The sequence below is a fragment of the Pyrus communis genome, chromosome 11 (genome assembly GCF_963583255.1).
Source record: "Pyrus communis chromosome 11, drPyrComm1.1, whole genome shotgun sequence".
NCBI lineage: Eukaryota > Viridiplantae > Streptophyta > Magnoliopsida > Rosales > Rosaceae > Pyrus > Pyrus communis.
The window spans coordinates 323,981-334,891 of NC_084813.1; the positions used below are offsets into that span (position 1 = coordinate 323,981).

Sequence of the window (10,911 nt, forward strand, 5' to 3'; positions counted from 1 at the left end):
GGTTGTAATTAATAGTAAGATCCATCTTGCCACTCTCTTCTTCAAGTATTAATTAATTTTTAAGTTTGAGTTTCTTTCGTACTATTTAATTTTTGGGATTGTATTCGTCAAGCTACGTTGATCTGGATTTGATGAAGGGATCTGGGATTGTATTTTGTATCTCTTTCTTGCGCTCAGCTTCCAGTCACAACCTCATATAGATGGGTATTTCTGAAGCTTAAAGCTGCAATTATGATTTCAGATTTCTTTTATTCTATTTCTGAATATGTAGTTTACTTCTGGGGTGATTCTTTGGGTACAGTGCATGTTGATTCTAAGAGAAGATTTGAATATGTGAAGTGCAGGTCTCCGATTGCTTCACTCCCTCAGTGGAAGTACATCTCTGCATCTTTATTTCATCAATTATTTTTTATTTTGTTATATTGAGCTCCCGAATTACAGATCTTGCACTGACTTTTCGAGACTACTGAATCTGGAACAAGCCAAACAACGTGTCCTGCATTTTTCAATTTGCAAAAATCCACACTAATGGTTTGGGGTTTGATAATCCTGGGTTAGTATTTCAATCAATATATTTTGATTATATAGTCATGTATACTGAGGAACAAAAATAAGGAAACATTTATAATTCCAGGGCTATTGAGGAATATGCTTTCAGTTAATCACTATATTAAGAGAACCGTTTTTATATTTTTCCAGGGTAGGTGAGCAGGGCTGATTTTAAAACAACAGAACCTTCTTATTATTTTCCGCTTGAAAATTATATTTTTATTTGGTTTGATACAAACAAAAACAACAACAAAGCTAGATAGCTTATGAAAATTATCATTTTCACACAAAAGAAATAGCTGCTTATTTGAGATAATTGCAAACTTATTTCACTTGTTACTTTTATAGTTATTATTTGATCTTACAATACAAGGTAAAAGTGTAAAATACATTAACGAATGGGAGAGGTTAATAAATATCCTTTTATTTCCCACTGGTATCTAGACATGTAATTAACTCTTGTTGAGCTTTAAATTTAATAGGATGATTACAGTCTTTTAGCCCTCCCTTATGTAGAGTGAAAATAGCTAATAATAATTTGTTTTTGACAGAAAATTGCAATGGAAGAGTTTCTGATGTCAGAAAGTTTGACTTTATGAACTGGAGTTGAAGAGTGAGTTTCTCATTACATAAAATTTGCTTGGATATATACTGAGTCTAAATTCCTTCTTGATATTTTAGCTCTCATACATACCGAGTCTGATTAGACAATCTTTTTGCTCTCATATGTACAGTCTAAATTTCTTCTTGATATTTTTACCTTATTCAAATATGCATAGCTTAGACCAAACCCATTTGCAAAACCTCTTTATCTGTACTCGTTTAGTCATTCTTAGCTCAGCTATACTTTTCAGAGTTTCCGAAATTTGAAAATAGCTCAAAACTATATAGAACATGGTATGAAAGTGTTTACCATGACCAACATTTGGTAATTCGGCTGAAGTGTTGCCAAAGAAATGATGTGACATCGAAACTAGCTTGCTGTTATTTCATGTCAAATATACCAGACTTTTGTTCTGAGAAGTTTTGGCTTAGACTCTGCCTTAGGTGTGCTGGGAGTTTATTTTTGATAAATTTTCAGAAGTCTCTTGGTTGATAGTCTCGATGAACCAGTGATCCTAAATCTATAGGAAGCCAGAAGTGATGAACCATGGACAAACAAAAACAACCGGACTAGAAATAATCAGTTGACTTCTAGTGGGATTTAATATGCATGTCAATGCCATGCTTAGTTGTAAATCTTTCTTTGTACTAATATATGTTTACTGATCTTTAAGTTTACTTCAAAAATGTTATCACCCTTTACCCACTAGAATTTTAGTTCTAAAACTCCTCAGACTAAGTATCTTGGTGGTTTCATAATCGGATTGCTGAACAGAAAGTTTGTGTGATCAAGCATGTATCACTGTAATTGGGAATTTGTGGCGTGATACTGTTGTGTTGTTCATGCAGTGTTTCAATGAATAAATTTTCTATGTCATTTCCATTATAATTAGAAACGAAAAGCATACATGATATTAATTTCAAATAGGGTCTTTAAAGTCTCTATTTTAGACTTGGGTATTTATGATTTTGATTCACACTGAAATGATCCGAGTTTGTTGTATGTAGTTGAGAAATTAGACCTTTGATTCTAAGGTTTGTGTAATTGTTCTATTTATGTTTAGGTAAAATTGCTGAAATTAGTTTAGTTGCTTTGCAGGGTTGTTTATTTGGATTTCTGGTGGGTGAATTTCAGTTTTCAGCTCTTCAGGCACCAACACTAGCAGCTGCACCATTTGGTTATAATCTTTGGAAAACTAAGCACTGGGGTATGTGTGTTTTTGCAAGAAAAACTGAAACTTTTTGTCGAGGATGAAGAGTGATACTGATTGAGAGATGGATATACATTTTTTATGGTCAAATTTTTGTTAGAGATTGCTATTTGAGATTACTATCAACTAAACATTTGTTTTTCTTATGATTTCTAAGCTTATAGATTAAAAATGTCAGCTTCAATAACTTGGTATTTGAGAAGATTGGGGTAATGGCAATTTTATGTTTGCTTTCTACAGTTTCTTATATTGGTCAATTGTTTTAGGCTGTATATGAAGTGTAAAGTGTTTATGCTTACTGAGTAAAATTAAGAAGTTAATTAGGTCCTCTTGAGGAATACAGGGAATAAGCCTATGGGTGTTAACTTGGTTCCTTGATTGTTTCTCAAATGATAACATCAAATCTGAATGTTTACATGCATCTGCAAAATATTTGATGTCATCTGCTAAGTACTAGGTTGCATTGCATCTTTGAAAAACGGTTAATCAGTGGACATATTAAATTTATTCATTAACTTTTGTTGTCAAATTGTGAGTTTAACTGTAAACAAGTGCCAAACAGTAGAAGCAAAGACAACTAAAAACTCCAAAACAAGGCACCTAAAGATTAATAAATATATTAATTAGTTAATTTTGCAACTATTATTTCTCTTAGCAACTGAAAAAATGGGTGCGCATAAGTGGTATTACTATTTCGTTTTGTTATGTGGTATTTAAATTTATGTTTTTTTTTTAATATTTAATCTATCGGGCACAATAATAAAATTTGTGGCAACATTGGATGAGAAAGTACTCTGATAGCATTGTCAGAATTGAGGCACAAAAGACCCTTAATTTGTGCTTGCATCTTTAGCACGTAACACGGTATTGTGCCCTTTGACCAATGATGACGCCCATAGAGGGCACATATAATATTTTAGTTGCTGCACTGTTGCTATTGGTCTATGGGCACAATTGTTGGTGCTCTTTGGCCTCAAAGGGCACAGATAATTTATTGTGTGCCATATCTTTTGTAGTGTTTAAAATCATTTAGACATCCAAGAAAAAGTTATTTGTACCAATTTTTCAATGTGTGCTTTTGAGATCTAACTAAGCAAAGAATGTTATTTCAATCTCTTTCTTTAGTTCATCTTTCTCTCTTTGAATGACAATGTTTGATATGCAAAAAACGACAAACAATAAAAGCAAAGCTCAATCTTCAAGATTCAAATTACGTCGAAATCTTCGCAATTATAATTGGGTCTGGCACTGCTCGGAGCACCGGTTGCCACCGTGCCATAAGTACATCACAACTGAATAAATAATATTTGTGTGAAATGTTTTATCAACAAATTCAACCAATAAAGCAAGGAGGAAAGCAAGATTGAGCGAACCTTTTCTCTGTATTTTTTTTCTTTCAATATGTTGATATCTAGAGGTATTCTTAAAATAAACTATACAAGCTCTCTATTTTTGTCAGAATTTTAACTTTAAAAATAATTTAAAATCACCACTTATACTATGATTCTAAACACCTTTAAAATCCTAATAAGATACATCCAAATTTATGTGGATTCTTATAAATTTTCTTAAAACAGTTATTGAATACACCAGGATTTGAAGAAAATCATTTAAAATCACAGTGGATACATGAATAAAGAATTAAAACACCTCAAATTCCCAATTAAACTTTATGTTGTATTTTGAAACATAAATTGTGATAGTTTGTCTTGGTAGAGTATTTTTGCTATGCATGCACACAAAGAAATTGAACCAACTATAAATAAGTTGGTGTTATTTATTATTTATTCAAATAGTCCTCACATTTGTAACTTGTGTGGTTTAATAGGACCGCACATACAGTTTAACAATCTAATGTGAGAATTAAGAGACTTTTGATTACGGGGTTTCCTTATGCTCTTGCGAGTATGCAGATGAGGCTTCAAACGTTAATTTCACCACTTCCTTAGGACAAACACATAGACCAGCAACCGCGTCGCATTTACATTTGGCTGGGTCATCACAATCTTCAGGTGTTGTGCAGATACCAGGTTGCCATAGGTCCCCTGCTTCGACTCCAACTTGTACACCTACCACAAATATTTCCTTAATTGTTAATTAGAAATATCACATGCTTATAACATATACAATGTATGTGGCAAGTTGCACAAGGTTAAAGAGAAAAGGTGATCAGGGAAATATGAGAAAAAAGTGAGCGAAATAAAAGTTATTTGAGCAAAGTATTTTACCAGCAGATGCGATCAATAAAGCAACAAGGAAAATCAGCTTGAGCGAACCTTTCTCCATAGGTTTTCAAGTTTTTGATACCTAGAGAAAAATGATTATGATCATTGTGCACTTGCAGTGTCTCCAAATCTACGAGTATATATAGTTGAACTTAAGAATTATTTTCAATAATTTTAGGTCTTGATAAGGTTGGATGAATCTGAAAACATTTTTGTAATAATTGCATATCTGTAAAGGGTTGGGTTCAACGAATCGTCTCACGCACGAGTTGCAAGTTTTACAATTTGTGCAACATTAATAGTAAATAAATTGGCCGAATCAGATTCCATGCTATATTACTTCTATTTCATGCCTTAAATGATATGGTGTATAAACTTAGTCAGATCTTGAGTCAAGCTTTATAATTTAATTTCTATTTTACTAGTGCTCTCCAAACCTACAATTAGATTAATTTAGTTGAATTTGGGTAAATATTAAATAGAAACTAAAATATGAGTTTCAAGAAGAAAAAAAATACATGTTTAGGGAAAATATCAGACCAATTAAATATGTTAGGATATGTCACAAACTTTATTGCAATTTTGGCCTATTACTAAATGAAAGGTACGAGAGATTACCATCTTTTCCTCAAGCTTATATTTTTTTCTTTTTGAAGGTCTATTAGAGCTCAATGTTAACAAATAAAAGGATGTATGAGATTAAAAGTGGTGAAGAAATCATTTTTCAATGGAAAAATTAAAAAGACAGTAAGTGTCCCAGATGTGGGGCACATTTCCATGCCAGCCAATCGAGTCTCAATCGATGGAGAGATTTTTTAATGTGATCAAAACACGGATTAGTATATCATGTGTCTTTGTACAAGTGGTGATGTTCTTATGTTAAAATATTAATAATATAAAAAGTAAAATTTTCCATCTCTTGTATAATAATACGTAGAGTACCACTTGTATTACGAGTACAAGGAAAAAATTTTCCAATCGACGGAAGCGACGTTGTTGTGAGATAATTGTAAAGCTACATTGGTAAAAGTTGACAAAATCCAAAGTAAGGGGAAGTTGGTGGAAATTAGGTCAAAACTATAAACGGAATTCTTATAATTTGCCCAAAAATAAGTACGACTCGCTCTTTCTTGTCTTTGCATTTACATTCAAACTTCATTCGCTGTATTATTATTGTCTACTATAAAATTGGGGGGAAGAGAAGTAAAAGATGGAGGAAGGCTAACTACCCCGAATTCCTGACGAGTGAAAACATAAAACACATGTCCTGCGGACCTTTTTCTATTGCTAATTTGCTATCTAGAAGAGGAGGATAGAAATCAAATCCTAAAGGGTTTTATTTCTCAGTGCACACAACATATACAAGCTTGAATGCTGAAAGTTGTTTAAATCACATTTACAGATTGAACAAATGCATCAAGACGAGCAGTCACAGTTTATAGCAACTTGATTAGTGTGTCTCCTCATGAGCTACTGCTTCCACTTCGGTGTGTCGGGTGAAAAGCTGTAGAGAAGTTCACCGGAGATGAGCCTGAAAAGAAATACAACATTAGTGAGTATATACCATTAGTGTGTATGGGAAGCAAATTAGAAATGAAAAGAGTAGTTTAATTAGACTTACAATTGTAATCAGCCCATCCAAGTTGTTGACGGGCTAATCATATACCACAATCTTATCTCTCAGAACAAGATCTGCAATCCAAGTTACAAAACAAGTATAATAATAGTAAGAGTAAAGACAATAAATACTGGAACATTTTGCTGAAATTTGTAATAGTGTTGAGGCCTAACCTCCTAACACTGTGAAGCCTCGGCTTGCTTCCTGATTTTTCTTGAAACCTAGACACCACATAGCAGCACCAACCTGTAACCAATAGAATAGAACAAACCATTTAATTTACCACTACATACATCATTAGTACAATAATATTCATTTGCTTTGAACAAATAGCATTTTTTTTTTCTTTTGGTTAGGAAACCTTACATGAGATCCTGAATATAGCAGGTAATCTTGTGGTGTCAAAGTCATTGACGCAGCAGCTGCAAAGTTGAGTGTGACCGAAGGAAATGACTTCCCAAAACTGAAAGGTTAATGGAAATACATTATGTCATTGCGTTTTCTTTAAGAGAGTGACTCTATGTGAGAAAAGGAGAGAACTGACCTGGTGTAGATCAGATAACATTGTGACTTTCCTGAAATGATGGGAGACACAAAGTTGGAAGCTGAAGTTATCTGCACAAACAACAAACACAAAATCAGTTTCGAACAAAGAATAGAGATTGCACAACCACATACTCAAGAATGAGAGGGAAATGATATAAAAGAAAAAAAAGAATAGCAAGTGACAATGGCAATCAAACAAAGTAAACAAACATACCGCACGAACAAGAGGTTCATATGCCTCTTCTACAAAATATGCCAATGTGGTTCCAGTGTCAACAACGGTAACTCGATCATCTGATGTTCTGAAAGCTGCTGGATCAATGGGCAAGATTTGCCCATTGACTGCAATGCTTTCAAGGTTGATTGCATAATAAGACTTTCTGAAATAGAAATTAAAACTAGTTATATTAACTCAAAAATATGAAATATTCATCAAAAGTACCAATTAAACAAAAAAGTTCAAGGACAGAGTGCTTACTTGGGGACAAGGGGAGTATACACAATACTCGGCTCCAAAATCTCCCCCGGTACAAGTGTACCTCCACCAACGCCATCTCCCTTTAAACAGTGGGAGAAGACATTCGGCGTTATCCCTCCAGAGGATAACTGTGATACGACAGACAATGGGCCTTGGCTTAATCCCAATATCCCATTGAGTGAAAGCTAGCCAAAAGACCGGACACCGTGGTAGAACACCTGATTCAGAAAACATCAAGGAAATAATGTTCACAACATCATCGTCTTTTGCTATACTGTCTATGTGGCAACTGCTAGCTATGTGGCAACACTACCAGACAAAGTACACTAGATAAAGTATACCTCGATTTAGCATTAATTCTAACAATTAAGCTTTAATAAAGAGATGCTGAGCATTTTCAATTTGAGCCAATTAGTAATAAACCGATGCTATGCAATTTTATTATTTATTTTATTCACCCGAAAATAATGGGTGTTGAAGATCCATGTGCAACTTGGGAGTGCACCGGAATCATATCAAGAGAAAACTCATCTGATACGAAATAACGGGTGGTTTATGCTCCGCCCATATACGGAATACTATACTCACACTGGTTGCTCTCGTCAGAGCAATGTTTGCACCTTCGGTCCGAACAAGGGAGCAGTCCCGCAGTAGAGGAATTGTCATAGTCATAGAGACTAATTGGAGTCTGTTAAACATGTTAAAGTGCACTTAGGAAAACGAAATAACAGAGATGATTAGCATTGAAACAAAACTCCGTAAACATATACATAGTCAGTCATGACCTCAATCCAAACAATATATTACACTTCAATACTATTAACTACATTGAATGATTTGAGAAAACAAAGAAGAAAAGAGGAACATGAAGCAAGAAAATGAAAGGCCTTGTATTCAGTAAAAAGAAATCAAATGAGCTGCAGAGCTATTTATACAACTAGAATCTAAGCTTTACTTAGCTCGGAAGCCTTTAACTAATTATGTAACCTCTCCTAACTAACACTTGTAACCACTCTAACGACCTGAACCAGTTACATAAGGCTATATACAAAAATTTGAAAGTCCAGACTGAAGTTAATTTTCATTGTATTGTTATATGTCGAAAAATTTGAGCTATCTTTTAGCTCTGGAACAATTTCATATTCTACTTTATAAACTTTAATGTCTCTCATGTAATCTATATGATTTTGGGACAAATCAATTATATGTTAATTATGTAATTCCTCAAGCTGGAATCTTGGTTTTTGGTATAGTATACTACTTTACTAATATATTTTGGGAAATTCTATACCAGTACAAATAAATACCTATATGCTTTTTAGAGTGCTTGCCCAAGTGAGAGAATTGATAAACAAGTAATTGGGCTTCACACTCATTGAATCTAAGTCACACATGCTAAGTTCTAAAGATCCGTGGGAGTTGTTCTTATGCTAATATACGTTTGTAAAGTTTTGAGTATGAAACTTAGTTTTATATTTGCATGTTTCTCCCTAGAATTTTAAAGTCGAGTTTATGAAATTTGTATGCATGTATGACAGTATTCTCATGTTTTAACACTCGTGCCATACATGATTAACTACTATTTGGTTATGTTCTTGTAAAGACAATTATTTTTTTAAGTTGTTTGGTACATACTATTTGGAAGTAGTGACTGAAAGAATTGACATGAAGTTATACTTGCTAAACGAATTTGGCTTAACATATTCATTGTTGTATAATATGATTAAGTGTAAGGTGCAATAATATGTTTTTTTTTAATGATTATATGCATCTGGTTATGGTATTTGTTTCTCACATTCAATATAAGATATAATTGATTAGTGGGAGGAACAATTTAAATGTGTGGCTTATGTTATAAGGGATGTTTAGGTAATTATGTTGACATGTGCATCACTTGTTTGATTTATGAATGTGGGTTTAAATTTCAGTTCTTATATATAGTTGAAATTGTGGCCGGTTATGACTAGTCGAATGAGGATCCAAGTTGGCATTACACATTCATATAAGGCTAACGTGATTTACTAAGCTGTGAAGGTTTTTATGCAGCTGTTATTTAGTTTAGTTTATGATTCATGACAATAAGGAAGCAACAAAATTTACTAGCTACATTAAGGTATGGATTTAATCTTTTGTTTATGTTGTGAATTAGAGTAGCAAAGGTGTATTTTTTGTTGCGTTCTAAGTACTAGGAGGATTGAGTTTTGTACTTAGGATTTGTAGTTCAGAACACATAAAGTAGCAGCGAACGTCTTAAATTGCAATAGATTTGTGTCATCAATTTTGTTAGACACAAAAGTAAGCTGGTTCTGCAGTTTATGAGCTTCATAGGAAGCATAAGGCAATCTTATAACGATTGATAAGGAGGACCAATAAGTGAATGAATTGATACTTTCAATTCAGGTTCTGATTCACTTAACTACCAAATCTATGACATATGTTTCATGCGAATGGAGAGCTTATTTCAGTGATTATAAGAGCTCATGGATGCTACCATGTTCATAGTCTCCGATAGTTCTAGATAAGTAAACTCCATTTGACAGAACATGTAGGAAGCTTATTAGCTAACTAAATTCATTGGCTAATAAAGTAATCTTGCTTATAAATCCATTAGTTCGAGTATAAAGAGATAGAATTCTAGGTTTTGGTAAAATATTGTTATGATATTATTCTTCTCTCATAGAGGAATATATAAACTTATACAATCTCCTACAAACTAGGACACAAGTATCCCAAATTACAAGGATACCAATTACATAATTATATACCCAAAATATCCCTACATTCATTATTCCCCAAGGTTGACTGACGCAACACTCTCCCTCAAGTTGGTGCATAGATATCTCTTAGACCCAACTAGTCCAGTGAGTCCTGAAACATTTCTGCTGACACTGCATGAGTTAACACGTCGACCAACTGGTCCTCAGATCTTACATAAGGAATCTCAACTAACTTTTCTTTGATAACATGTCTATCCACCTCAACATGTTTTGTACGATCATGTTGAACCGGATTATTAGTTATTTCTCACGTAACCTGATTATCACAATGCAATAGCATAGCTCTATGTGGCTTGAACCCGATCTCTGTAAGAAGAATCCTCAACCATAATAACTCACAAATCCCATGTGCCATACCACGATATTAGGCCTCTGCTATTGACTTAGCAACCACATTCAATTTCTTGCTCCTCCAAGTCACAAGATTTCCTGTAACAAATGTAAAGTACCCTGATGAGGTGTTTCTACCAGTTTACATGCCAACATCCCTGTCTCAGACAAAAGATCCAGAACATACTTCCACAAAGATAGGTAAATACCAACACTGGAACGAGCAACTTCAATTCCCAAGAAGTACTTCAAACCTCCTAAATCTTTCATCTCAAACTCCATAGAGAGATACACCTGTAGTCTCTCCATCTCTTTTGTATCATCACCTGTGACTACCATATCATCCACATATATTATCAACAAGGTAAACTTTTCTCCCCTACGTTTGATAAACAAAGTGTGATATGCATTTCCTTGTCGGTAACCATACTTTTTCATCACATCAGTGAATCTACCAAACCAAGCCCTCGGCGATTGTTTGAGTCCTTTCGCAGTCTACACACCTTGCCTATTCTATTCTGCACTTCATACCCAGGCGGAAGCTCCATGTATACTTCTTCTTCCAGGTCTCCGT

The 10,911-nt window shown here is 33.9% G+C and overlaps 1 pseudogene; it reads right to left on the reverse strand.

Annotated features, from left to right (window-relative positions):
* Positions 1 to 5,984: 5,984 nt before the first annotated feature.
* LOC137707657 (aspartic proteinase 36-like) lies at positions 5,985 to 10,676 on the reverse strand (annotated as a pseudogene).
* Between the last annotated feature and the right edge of the window lie 235 nt (positions 10,677 to 10,911).